Below are 14,743 nucleotides of genomic sequence, written 5' to 3'. Positions count from 1 at the left end.
TTAGGATGTATATTCTATATTTCATGTGAGATTTAAGTAATCACTTAAATAGAATCATTTTAAAGTTGTTTCCATTATTTAGGGAGATTCTGAGAACAATGGTGTATGCATTTGTTCCTTTGACCATGGTTAATATCTGAACATGTTTTGATATAGATTATTTATTGAGCATCTTAAAATGATTTGTATAATGTTGAATTTAAAACCCAACTACTTAGATATAAAGATAAACTTTCTAGATGAATCTGTTACTGTTATCAATGTAAGATTATAGTCAATACTTATTTAGGAGATATGATCCTTGAGAGCTAAATTTACCTGAAGCTTTGATTAATGAGACTTACTATTTGAGATAAAATCTCTTAGGACTGTAGCTGATATTATTTGGAGTTTTGAATTCAGGTATGATTGTCTGGTGCATCATCAAGTCAATAACCCACCATCTGAAAGGAATATGTTGCAAGCTACTCAGAGGAATGATATCCTGAATTGTTACAGATGGAGGTTAGTATCTAGGCAAGAGTTGGGAGGACAACCTTGGCCTCTGCTTAAGGTGGGATCCTTCTGACTCAGTTTCCCAGTGATGTTCCTTTGAATAAAAACCTACCTGACTATTCCCAAGTCTGGCTCTAAGGTGAATTTGTTATTGCCTACAATTAGCTAAGGATGCTTTATCCTGTCTTGTAGGTGCTGTCAGGCTGAGGCCCAAGGATCAGTTTTGATGCTATTATAATCATGTCCCTGCTTTTTTCCTCTTATAGCAAATTTATATAATCAGGGCAAGTGTTCAGTACAAGCTATGAGCGCAATAAAATTATGTAAGATCGTTCAATCTCCTATCTGGAAATATGTAGTCATTATATCCTAAATAAGTAGGTAAATGAGTATTTGACCTAGTCATCTGTCTGTTGCTAAGACACATATATCTGTCTGTTTCTTTTAGCATTTCTGTTGTTGCTGAGATATCTTTATTTGTGAAGAGTTACATATTCTAATTACTGGGGACACAAGTGGTTGGGATGATAGATAGATAGGCCAAATGGGAATTGAGGTACAGAACCCCATTTTGTATGCTGAATAGGCTCATTAAACTCCAGGCCATGGTCAAAATGGTTATTAACCAAACAACAAAGGCATTGTATTTGTTAGCAGATCAGACCACCCAGACCAGAGAAGCAGTACTCTAGTACTATCTGTAGTACTATATATATATATATATATATATATATATATATATATATATACTATATATATATAATATAATATATATATAATATAAATATATATATATATATATATATATATATATATATATATTAGTATTAAAGTACTTGGCTGAAAAAGGTAGAGTTTGTGGGAAATTAAATTTCTGCTGTGTGAAAATTGATAATGACAGATAGTAAAGGAAATTCCAGACCTGGAACTCACTGATGTGATCTATGGTATGGGGTTTGTCACCAAATGATGGCAGGCACCAAAAGTTGGGGTTCAGTCATAGGAAGAATTCACAATGACTGTTCTCTTTGGGAAAAGGTAGATTTATTTGGGGGAATAGGTTACAAACAAAATGAAGGGATGGTAAATATGAAATAGAGTTGGGAGAACATATGAAAGACAAGTTCCTCAGTGGAACTCACAATTTTTCAGGAGAAAGGCAGCACCCCATGAGGCTGGGGTATGCCCTTAGCTGGCAGGTTAAATCCTGAAAGGGACTTAACACCCTAAAAACCTTGGTTGTAAGGAGGAAAAGTGGGGTTGGGAAGCAAAGGAACTGAGTTAGAACAGATACATGTAATTGGGGGAAAGGAAAAAAAGAAAACCCACAGAGCAGAATGCTGTGGTGAGCTGACCCAATGGAAGGCAGCAGCCATGGGATGGCCCACAAGTATGTTTTATAGGGAAAATTTAATCTCTTTCTCTTTCTATTATAAATGTTACAATGGTCTGGGCCAGAGACAGGAAGATCTAAGTTCAAATCCAACCCTAGACATTTACTAGGCGTGTAACCCTGAACAAGCAATTTAACCTTTGTCTCAGTTTACTCATCTGTAAAATGTGGATAGTAACAACATCTACCTCCTAAAGTTGTTAGGCTCAAATGCACAATGACTGGAATATAGTAAGTTATATTTAAATATTAGCTATTATTATTCTAAAAGAAGCACCTTCATCATTTCAGTGATCCCTTCTTCATGAATAACTCCTAACATTATATCACCAAAGTTGATCTTTCTCTCAAGCTACAGTCCCAAATCTATACAGCATTTTAACTTAAATATTTCATTGTCACCCTAAACTCAATACACCTAAAATTAAACTGTTCATCTCTTCCTCCAAATTTATTACTATTTTCTGTTGATGTTATCTTTCATTATCCATTTGTTTAATTACTTAGGTTGATTGCTTTATTTTTTTATTCTCATCTCTTTCCTAATATTTAATCTGTTACCAAGGTTCTTTTAGTCATTTCTTCCATTCTAATCTTCTTTTCCTTCCATTCTTATTGTCACCACCCTAGAACAAACTCTTATTAATTTACACTTGAATTTCTGTAATAGCCTTTTAATTGATCTTCTTGAGTCCATTCTGTCTTCATGTTTGATTCATCCTTCCAAAACGTTGTTTTCATTATGTCAGTCACATTCTTCAAATATAACTCCCTCTTGAATCATGTGCAGATTCTTTATTGTAATAATCATAATCTGCTATGTTCTGACCCTGATATATCTTATCTTTTATTACACTTTAAACATATGTGGTCAAATTAGATAGATATCTATGTATACAAATTATATATGTATGTATATATACATATATATGTATATGTACACCTATGTGTATATAGGATATAAAGAGATAGAGATATAGGTAGATAATCTTACTTTTGCTTATAAAACTCCTCTTGCCTTTTTTCCCCTCTTCTCAGCATTTAACCAAATTCTTCCCATCAAAAGGAGATTTAGGACAATAGAAACTCAAAAAAATCAACAGAAAATGACTGGTGAGTCAAAATACAATAAAAAAATATGTCTGTTAATAAGTAGGCTGCCACATATTCCCAATAATAACTTATATCAGAGAATTTCGTAGTACTGAAAGGGAAGCAACCCAACCGTTTTATTGGCATCTGTGAAATAGTAAAAAAAAAAAATCAAGAAGAAAGCCTTCAGTGCATTGGAGATATCTTCTACTGAGAATTTGTGGAAAGACAAACAATTACAGAAGAGAACATCTGGATGTGTTGTTTTTCTGTAATAAAGGGTACTCAACTGATGAGATCACAGATGTATTGAAACTTGTGGACAGGCTCAGGATACCAGGAATCAGGGGGTTAAGTCATAACAAGGTGCTAGTACAACCAGCAATAAGCCCATAATGCAATCACAGGCTGAAGGATTATAATTATTCTCAGGTAGAGGGATACTAAACTATGCACAAAAGGAAGACCAAGGTTCTACACCCAAGAGGTAGAGAGAAACATGACCAAGTGGGCTCAACAAATGAGGTATAAAGTTGGAGTGATCCAATTGGTCCAAAGCAACTGAATAGGATGAACTAAGATGAGTGGTAATGGAGTCTGGGGGTCCATGCCCAAAAGTCATGGGAAAGACAGGTAACTAAAACAGAGAGATATGACTGAATTACAAACAATTGTAAAAAAATAAGACATGAATACTTCTTCCACTCCCTCTCCACCTCAAACCAGTTAGTTATTTAACATTTTCCAGCACAATTTTGATTATAAGAATTCAGAAGAAAAGATAAATTATAGTCTGGAGTAACCAGTGAAGGTTCTAAAAGGTGGCTCTTCACAGTTAGTATCAAGTTCTAAACCCATCAAGGGTTTTTACAGGGTTTTTTTTTAATTCAGTCATTTTTCAGTCATGTTTATATCTTCATGACACTAGTTGGGGTTTTCTTGGCAAAGAGACTGAAATGGTTTGCCATTCCCTTCTCTATCTCATTTTATAGGTGAGGAAATTGAGGCAAATAGGGGTAAGTGATCTGTCCAGGGTCTGAGACCAGATTTGAATGCAGGAAATTGAATCTTCCTGATTTGGCTGAGTACTCTACTACATCACTTAGCTGACCACACTTTAGAGTTAATTCTCTATTATTAATGGTTTCCTATCGCTTTATGTCTAGATAATTAATAAAATATTATAAATTAGCAACATCAACAAAAAATAATAAATTAAGTTCTAATTTGAAACATTTGTCAAATTCTGCTCATACTGAAAATATAATCATCTATTTTGGCCCCTTTGGTATCTGTGATTCTCATTTGGCACTTAGCACATGCTAGGAATAGGCACAGGGACTGGATCGGTGATTTCACTGGCATAATAGAAGAATTCCGACATAGGAAACTTCTTATACTTATACAAGGAGGTATTTTTTAATCCCATTTATAGTCTTAGCTATAGTTTCTTAGAGCATAGAGAGAACAACTAGATTGGTGCAGTGGATAGAGTACCATACCTGAAGACAAGAAGACCTAAATTCAATTTCAGCCTCAGATGCTTACTAGCTGTATGACCTTGGACAAGTCTTTTAATCCTGTTTGCCTCAGTTTCCTCATTTATAAAATGAACTGGAGATGGAACTAGCAAACCACTCCAATATCTCTACCAAGAAAACTCCTATTGGCATCATGGAAAATCAGACTGGAGTGAAAATGACTGAAAGACAGTCACAGAAGTGACCAGAATGATCCAGCCAGTATGTGTCAAAGGTGGGATTTGAATCAAGATCTTTATTTCTTTTTTTATCTAATTATATGTGCCTTCTCTCTGTGAAGTTGCTTTTTTATACTTAATTGTGGATGGACTCATGCACAATTTTCTCAGTGGAACACAACCGTTTGCTTTTTTCTTTTCCCCAAAATTTAGCACAGTGACTAACAGTAGTAGTTTAATAAATGTCTTATTTAGTTGAACTGAAGTCAAGGATCATGGCCTATTTTGGGACTGTTTTTTATCTTCCACAGTACCTAACATACCAAAGTGAACACCAAAGTGAAATAGTTCTTGTATAAATGAATAAAGATGTAATTTATTTCCTTACCTTATTGTCCTTATTTGTTACTTAGAGATTGTCGCAGTCCATGATCTGCAGAAATAGCCCAATACTGTCTCAACCACAAAGAGTAGATAACAAGCAGACAATGCAAATTATGTTATAAAATCTACAGGAATTTGGATTGTGGATCTCTTAAAAATCAGCTTCTAGAAGAGGTTTGTAAAGTATTTTATGCTATTTGGCACTAAACAAATATTTTTGATGATAACAATGAAAGCCTGAGGAAGAACAAATACGAGATGGAAAATAAGGTTAGCCTAGGAATACAAAGAGAATGAAGCTAAAAGATAAGAAGAATTAGTAGCAGCTTCCCTTCTTACTTTTGGAAGTAGAAACAAAATTTTAATTTTTCTTTAGCTGCAGAGAGTTGGTTGATTCCCTTGGGTTGATTCAATTGATTTGTGATTTCCCTCTCCTTCTTATCCCCCTTCTCAGTAAAATCAATCCAATCCAATCCAGTATGCATTTATTTATTTTAAAAGAAATTGTTTTTGTCAATTAATAAGCATTTATTTTCTCTCCCTCCCACTTAAATACCTACTATATGTACTATCAAATACCTACTATATACAAGGTATTATGCTAAGCAGATTTAAAAAAATAAAATTACAAACACCATCTGCAATTAAGAAGTTTCTACTCTGTGATATATTTAATAAGTATATGATAATTTTAAGATGAATGAAAAAGTCATAAAGGATGAGGTAGCTCATCAGTTAGAAAACTTCATCTGCCTGAGTTCAAATTTGACCTCAGATACTTACTACCTGTATGATTCTGAGCAAGTCACTTACTCCTGTTTGCCTCAGTTTCCTCATCTGTAAAATGAGCAGGAGAAGGAAATGGCAAACCATTGCTGTGTCTCTGGTAAAAAAAAACAAAGAAACAAACAAAAAATACTCCATGAACAGCTGGACATGCCTGAAACAACTTAACAACAACAACAAAGATGTGACATGGTGGCTAAGCTTTGAGGACACAAGACAGCCAAAATACAGCCCTTGATATTCAGGTGCTCACCGTCTGAGGAAACAACATGACACAACTACTAGTGAGATATATGCAGGATAAATTAGAGATAATTTCTGAGAAAAATAACAAAGAATAAAGAGAACTGGGGAAAGCTATTTGTAAAAGTGGAACATTAGATAAAACTTAAAGGAAATCAGGGAAACTATGAAATAGAGATGAGGTGAGAGCAAGTTCCAAGTTTGGGGGACAGCCACTGAAAACACTTGGAATTGGAAGATGCAATTTTTTTGTGTGACAAGAACGACAAAAGAGGCTAGTGTTAATGTATTGATACTCAGTGTATTAGGTATATGGAGTATGTAAGGTATAAGAAGATTTGAACTGTACCTTTAAAGAATCTACTGATTCTAAGAGCTAGAAGTGAAGGAGAAATGCATGCAATACTCTAAGAAGGAAATGTAGACAGCAGTACAAAAGAAAAATAGCACATAGCTACACATTCAGGAAAATGTTGTGAGGATTTGTTATTTCTTTTATTAAGTCTTATTTTTCTGGGTTCAGGATTTTTCCTCCTGGAACTTTTGTTTAATCAAAAGTCTGTCACTTCAACAAAACTTGACTTATGGAATAATAATGTGAAGGGAAGACTATTTGACATTTCTCAGATAAAATTCAACTTCCTAAGAAGAATTCCAATTGTCCCAGATCCCTTGACTATCTTGGAGAATATTAATCATTTCTCCCTCAATCAGTCTATTGTGAGCCCTCTAAATATAGTTTAGGTTGTAACTTGACTTAGTTTGCCTAAAGAGTCTCTAATTCTTAGGAGATGTATGAGATTATGATTATGTTTAAATGTCTGTTTTTATGACATTTGAAGAAAGTATGGGAGTATGAATATTTATTTAAACTTCATAGCCTAAGAGGATGTATAAGATTACAATATTTGAAAGAATAAGTTAAGAAGCCTGTTAGCTTTCTAATCAGAGTTCAGGTTCATTTGTTTTTCTCTGATTCCTGAACTGTGCTTAAGCACAATAAAACATAGGTTTTTACCTTTATAATTTCTGTGACCTATTTCAGTAGCAATTACCTACCAAATGAATTTTAAAAGAAGATTTATTTCTTTCATATCAGAACAGTAAGTAAAACAGTGTTGAAAAGATGGAGAACCAATGTAGAGGAAAAGAAGAGAGGATGGAAAAATAAATTGGATTCAGTCTGTGAAGGACCTTGAATGCCCTTATCCTGTAGGCACTGGGAAAGTATTGAATCTTTCTGATCTGAGGAGTGATTAGGATTAACAATAAACTAGTTTGGAGTGGATAGTATAGGATAGAGAAATACAAACTTGTTAAGGGCCATTGAGATAAAAACTAAGAACTAAGAGAAATAAGATAATAATGACTTGAACAAAGATCAGAAGGAAATCAAAAGATACTCTGAAGGGAGAAGGTATAGAACTTGGAGCATGACACACTTGTATTTGAGAGAGACAGGGAAGTTGCAATGATGACTCCAGAATTTTAAACCTAAGTTATAGAAAGGATGGTGAAACTATTGACAGAAATAGAGAAATCAAAAGGGGTATGCATTGCACTTTGGGAGAGTATATTTATTGAGAACTTTTTTTTCCCCAAGCATATTAAAAAGTCTAATTTTATTCTATTTCTCACTTCCCTTTGGTACTATTTCTTTCATAATAAATATAGATATAAAAGGAAAATTACATTTTAAATGTTGTGGAAACTGCCTCTGAAGAGGAGGCGTGGTCCAAGAGAAAGAGTACTTGATTTAGACTAAGACATCCGGCAATCATATTCCAGTTCTTACTACCATTTGCCATTGGCAAGTCTCTTGGTCTTAGTTTATAAAATAAAGGATTTGTACTAGATGATTTCTGAGGTCATTTTCATCTCTATTTCTATGATCCTAATATTAAGAATGGAACAATAATAATTCATTTTTTCAACAATATAGCTTAGAATTTAGGTGACTTCTGCTTTGAGTCAGGGAGTTAAGATTAGATGGTGTTTGGAGGTTTTTTCCAGTCCTAATCATTCTAAAAGAAAAATAGAAAATGTCTACCTAAAAAATTTACAAAATATGAGTGATATGAAAGAGGTATGAAATAAGTCTGTTTTATAAAATTCCCAAGAGAGAGACTTCTCTTTATAAATTACAATACTATCACAAGTTAATGTCTGTCCTGTCACCAATAATAATGGCATCTGTAATCCATTATTTTCAGTAGGCACAATAATATGCAGCTCCCCAATCCATTGCCTGATCTTTGTCTAGAAAGGCAATTAATTTTATGTCATTGCAGTTTTATAGAAAGAAAATAGTCTATGTGCAAACACAGAGAAGAGTTGCATAGCTCAAATTTTGAAATGACTGAATATGCCAACCTAACTCATTTTGAATTGCCAGACTTAACACCGCTGGGTTCTACAAATAAAGCCTACTCTGCGGGTTTCTGGCTAGGTTTTTCCATTCTAGCTTCTAAACTATTCTACCTCAGTGATCTTTGCCATGAGCCTTAATTTCAAAATCAAAAGGCTCAGCTGTGGTCTCACATTTTGGTTTCTGATAAGAAAGAATTAAAGAAGTAGCCATGTGAGATATAGGTGCTTTCATGATGAGATTATTTAAAATGTGATTGATATATGAGTTTTATAAGATCATTTCACTGGAAGATATCTTCAAAGACATCCACTAAGTGGTCAGAAGATATGTGCAAACAGTTCCTAAAAAATCAATTGCATAGTATTAAAAATCAATATTTGGAACCAGGAGAAATGCAAATTAGAACAATTCTGAGGTTTTACCTCACAGCCAACAAATTAGCAAATATGACAATAGATGGGAATAATCAATGTTGGCAGGATAAAGGAAGGACAAGCATACTAATACATTGTTGATGGAATTAAAAATTAATCCAACCATCCTGGAAAGCAAGATGGAATTGTGTTAAGAAAGCTAAAATGCCCATATCCTTTGATTCCACTGCTAGGAATATATTTTACAAAGATCAAAAATAGAAATATCTCACAAAACAACATAATATTTATAGCATCTGTTTCTATATGAGGAAAGAACCAGAAATAAAGACAATGCCCATGAACTGAAGAATAACTAAACAAGATGTAGCACAAAGATGTAATGAATTATTGTTATACTTTGAGAAATGATTAATGTATAGAAATACAGAAAATCTTGGAAAGACATATTAACTGATACAAAGTAAAGTAAGAATAATGAAGAAAAACAATACTCATAATAACTACAACAAAGTAAATGGAAAGAACAACAGCAACAGCAACAATAACAATAATAAATGAAGCTTACTTTGAGTAATTAAGCTTTGAATCCAAAGGTAAAATGAGAAAATGTACCTCTTTCCATTTTTTTATAAAGAATTATGTGTATGAAATGTTGCATATATTATCAGCATTGGTTATTGTGCTAGTTAGTTTTTTTATTATTATTAAAGCTTTTTATTTACATAACACATGCATGGATAATTTTTCAACATTGACCCTTGAAAAACTTTCTGTTCTAAATTTTTCCTTTCTTCCCCCCACCTCCTCCCCTAGATGGCAGTTAGTCCAGTACATATTAAATATGTTAAAATATGTGAAATCCAATATATGTGTACATATATATTATACAGTTATGTTGCTGCACGAGAAAAATCAGATCTAGAAAGAAAAAAACCTGGGAAGGAAAAGGAAATGCAGGCTAACATCAACAGACAGCATGAAAATGTTATGTTGTGATCCACACTCAGTTCCCACAGGCTTCTCTCTGGATGTATATGACTTTCTTCATTACTGAACAATTGGAACTGGTTTGAATCAACTCATTGTTGAAGAGAGCCATGTGTGCTGGTTAGTTTTACTAAACTGAATTTTTTCTATTTTTTGCTTAATTTTTTATTATGAATTTCACACACACAAAATGACCATTTTCACAAGCATAGCTTTGTTGTTTATTCATTTTTGTGGAAAATCTGATTTTTTATGACCCCTTTTGTAGGAAAGAAAGAAGGAAAAAAGGAGAGGAAGAAAGGAAGGAAAGGAGGGAGGGAGGGAGGGAGAAAAAGAGGGAAGAAGGAAAGGAAGAAGGGAAGAAAAGGAGGGAAGGGAAGGAGGGAAGGAAGGAGGGAGAGAAGGAAGGAGGGAAGGAGGGAGGGAGAGAAGGAAGGAAGGAGGGAAGGAAGAAACAAGCATTTATTAAGTAGTTACTCTATGCCAGGCACTCTGCTAAGTGCTTTACAAATATTATTTCATTTGATCCTCATAACAGTCCTAGGAACTAGATTCTATTATTCCTATTTTATAGTTGAGAAAACTGAGACAGACAGAGATTATATATAAAAGATGAGAACTTGAAAGGGGCTTGAGAACTAGAAAAGCTGGGTTATACTCCTTGGTCTACCACAAATTCTATGTATGACCTTGGAACTTTTCTGTACCTCTGTTTCTCCATTTGTTTAATGAGGTTTTTGGAGAGTTCTTCTAAACTCTATAATTTAATAAAGAATAATAAAACTACTTTTGTATAAGTGATATAGAGAAGATACAAAATAGGAAATGTAGAGAAAACAAACCTTGTTTATAAAAGTCCTAAGGGAATTTCTCTTTATATAAATTACAATACTGTCACAAGTTAATGTTGGTAGTGTCACTGGATAATCAGACAATAATGACATCTATAATCCATTATTTCCAGTGGGCACAATCATTTGTAGCTCCCTAATCCATTGTCTGAGGATAGAAAGGCAATTAATTTTGTGTCACTGCTGCCATGATGAAACTAGCTGGTTTCCAGCACTGTTTTCCAACTTGTCCATGGCAAATATTTATTGGTAAACAAATTTTTTTATTCTATCAGGAATTCTTATTTCTTAAAATCTTTATAAATTTAAAAATAATTCTCCCGTTGACTTGCTCCTTTCCTTTATATTTCCTTCTCCTCCTTTTCCCATGTCCTAATACCTATCCAAAACTCAGACTGGGAAGGATGAAAAAGTCTTCAATAAAGGACTTAAATATTTTATAAGTCTCTTTTTTCCTTTAGACCAGGAAATCATGAGTCAAATGAATTATATGATCCTTCATTTAAAAAATCAGAAGACTCAGAGTAAGGAAAACCTGAATTTGAATCCTGCCACAGACACTTAATAGCTGTGTGAACTCAAGAAAATCACTTAGCCTCTTAGTCTTAGTTTTCTCATTTGTGAAATGGAAAATATGAAAATAATGTCTACCTTGTTATGAGGCTCAATTGAGATAATTTAGCTGTTTTTTTTAGTTGTTTTTCATTTTTGTCCAATCTTCATGACCCTATTTAGTGTTTTCTTAACAAAGATATGGGAATAATTTACCATTTTCTTCTCTAGCTCATTTTACAGATAAGGGAACTGAATCAAACAAGGTTAAGTTACTTGTCCAGCATCAAACAGCTAGTAAGTATCTGACCCTGAATTTGAACTCTGGAAAATGTGTCTTCCTGACTCCAAGCCCAGAATTCTCTCCACTATTCTACTGCTTCTTTTTCTCACTTGTAAAATTTAAATAGTTTTATAAATATTAGCCATTATTAAGTACTATTCAAAATAAACATTTTAAAAGTTATTAAATTTTGATTTTTAGTAAAATAAAGCAATTTGACCTTTACTTTTACATACTTCATAAATTATGCTGGCTTACCTTTAGACTCCATCTTAACTTTTCTCTTTGCTTCCCCCCCCCCCAAAAAAAAATAGGCTCTTTTAAAGAGTTAGCAAAAATTGTATAAATTTAAATTCATTTTTTCTGACATGATTGTACAGGAGAATTAAAGATACAAAATGAAGCATAACCAATAACACAATATCCACAATAGTATCACAATTACTAATTATCACAGTTCTTTTGTGATCTCTAAAGTTAGAGCTCAATGAAAAATTATGATTTATAATTCAAATAATTGGCATATATACAGTTTTTATTAATAATGCAAATATGTAGTGATATCAAATGCATTTTAAATATATATATACATATATACTTTAATATTAATAATCACAAAACCAATATTCATCTCATTTATTGCACTCTCATTTCTTTTTTTTGATACACTCACAATTTATATCATTTCTGATTTCTGAACTATTTTTAAAACCAGTGCTTCTTTTTATATTCTTTTTTCTCCTCAAGGAGAATTAGAAGCATAGACTAGCCTGAATGTAATACTTTTCTCTGATACTTTAAGGATAAAGAGCTAGCAAGACCTATATTAAGATCCTCACCACTGACACATTCTGGTTGTGTGGCTCTGGTTATATTTGGCCTATCATTGTTCTGAGTAACTCTCTATAATTGTGATGTAAAGTACAAAGAGAAATGGGGCCACTGACCTGTGCATAAGGATGCCTGAGATCTCATAATGATTTAGTTTTAAATTGTAATATTATCTATTTTCATTATATATAATAAATAAAATTATATTACATATTTTATAAATTTATTTATATTACATATAGTACATAAATAAAATGTATTTTATTTAACTTGATAAATATTTCCCAATTACATTTTAACTTGGTTCAGAATGCTCTTAGAAGTGTTGTGGGTCAAATCAGGTCCCATGTTTGACACATTTCTATTCTATAACTCTTAAATTTCAAAGAAGACACTGACCTGCATTGGTAAAGGGAGCAACCTCTTTGAGAACTTTTCCATATCAGTAAAATCACAGCTCTAGTTCCTCTATGCTTCTGATATTAACTCTATGATGCTGGATGTGTTCCTTAACCTGTTTGAGCCTCAGTTTATTCACCTGCAAAACAGGAGAAATAATATTTGTATTACCTACTTCTACCAACAAAATGCTTCATAAATGTTAGGTAGATGGCATAGTGGATAGAGTGCTAGAGTTGGAATCAAGAAGATCTGAATTCAAGTTCTTCCTAAGACTATCGGTGGGATCCTGTGCAAGAGACTTAACTTTTCTGTCTTAGTTAGTAAAATGGGAATAATAATGGCACCTAAGGTTATGGTTATAGATATGATTAGGATCACAAGGTTATTGTGAGGATCAAATAAGATGCCTCTTGAAGTGCTTTACAAATTTTAAAACACAATATAAAGGCAGGAGGTGTTGGTTTGAAAGTCAAAGGACCATGGTTTGAGTCCTCTCTATTTTACTGGCTACCTATGTGAACTCTGGTCATTCACTTAATATTTCTGAGTTTCATTTTCCTCATTCAAAGTGATATGTATTGATATGTACCATATACATATAAACACACATATATATATATATTTATATTTATGTAGTATATGTATTTATAATATGCATTTATATGTCAATATGGTACTTATATATAATATATAGAATAGCATATGTAATATATAGTGAGTTCCCAATATACTTTAATATGTGAACTATATGGAGTATTCAAGAAGAATTAGCACCTCTTGTGTGAGGACTTGCTAAAACCTTTTTAGGATTATTCCTTCATCTTTGGTGTTTACCTGTTTCCTAAATCTTACCTGTGGATCCAAGAAACTGTATCATGTGCCAGTGAACCATCTTAGCAGACATTTTAAACAAGGCCTCAAATCTTTTGATGAGCTGGGGGATGCCTACCCCCAAGATTAGGAACAAATAAAATCTAGGTAATATATATTAAGACTCCAAGGGAAACTTCATAAAACAGAGGTTTTAGAGTCAAGAAAAGTTGCACCCAGACAATTACACAGTGTGATTTAATATGTATTACAAAGTCCCTCCTCCCCCTAAAATATGTCCTTTATTGACTTTCTGTAACCAATCCTGACCTCCTAACCAGCTATAAATGCTCATTGTTCTTCCATGAGTTGGGCATTTAGGAGTATTCCCTTAAGAAGATTATTCTTAAAATGGACATATGCTACTTAAAAGGGAGAAAAAATTAGGAAGGACTGAAGGGGAGGGCATGCCCTAAAGGATTTTCTTTATATTTCTCATATTAGAACATTAGTTTAGATTAATTAATTATCTCCTTAAAAGACACAGTAGTCAGGTTCTGAGGGCATGACATACAGGATTGGTAAAAGACAGTGGGTAAAGGAAGCCAATAGAAATATGCCTTTGCTTGAACATGCAGTGGAGGAACAAACCTAGCAGAAAAACTCCCTAAGGGAGTTAACTAGGTAGGTAAATCAGGATATATGGTAACAAGAACAGGTTTTAGGAAGATAAATATCACAAAAGCTCAGCTTGAGGGGAGAGGAGTATTGGTATCTAGGTAGGACCCAGGAGATGGAACTCTCCTGATGAGACTGGGAAAGATGTGGGGAAAGGAACAAGAGAAAGAAGTTTGTCTGAGTTTGATGAAGCTTCCAGTATCTGGTGGGAATTTTCACCTCCTTAATTCTGTCTTCCTTAGGAGTAAGTACCCAAATGGAGACATCTAGTGGTGATTCTTAGAAGGTTCCCCACAAAATCTTCAGGTACTCTCCATGAAACTGAGACTATGACCAGAAAACTCCAAAAAACAACAAAAAATGTGACTGTGACTACTGCAACCACGCTGATTAGGACTGGGAGTTAGAAGACCTGGAATTCTAATTCCAGTTTTGCCGATTACTAAACAAATCACTTGAAAAGTTCTTAGTTCTCATATTGTCTATCGCACAGGATGACTCCAAGCATC

Source organism: Sarcophilus harrisii, chromosome 3, assembly GCF_902635505.1.
Source record: "Sarcophilus harrisii chromosome 3, mSarHar1.11, whole genome shotgun sequence".
In the NCBI taxonomy this organism is placed as follows: Eukaryota; Metazoa; Chordata; class Mammalia; order Dasyuromorphia; family Dasyuridae; genus Sarcophilus; species Sarcophilus harrisii.
This window is presented reverse-complemented; position numbering follows the sequence as displayed.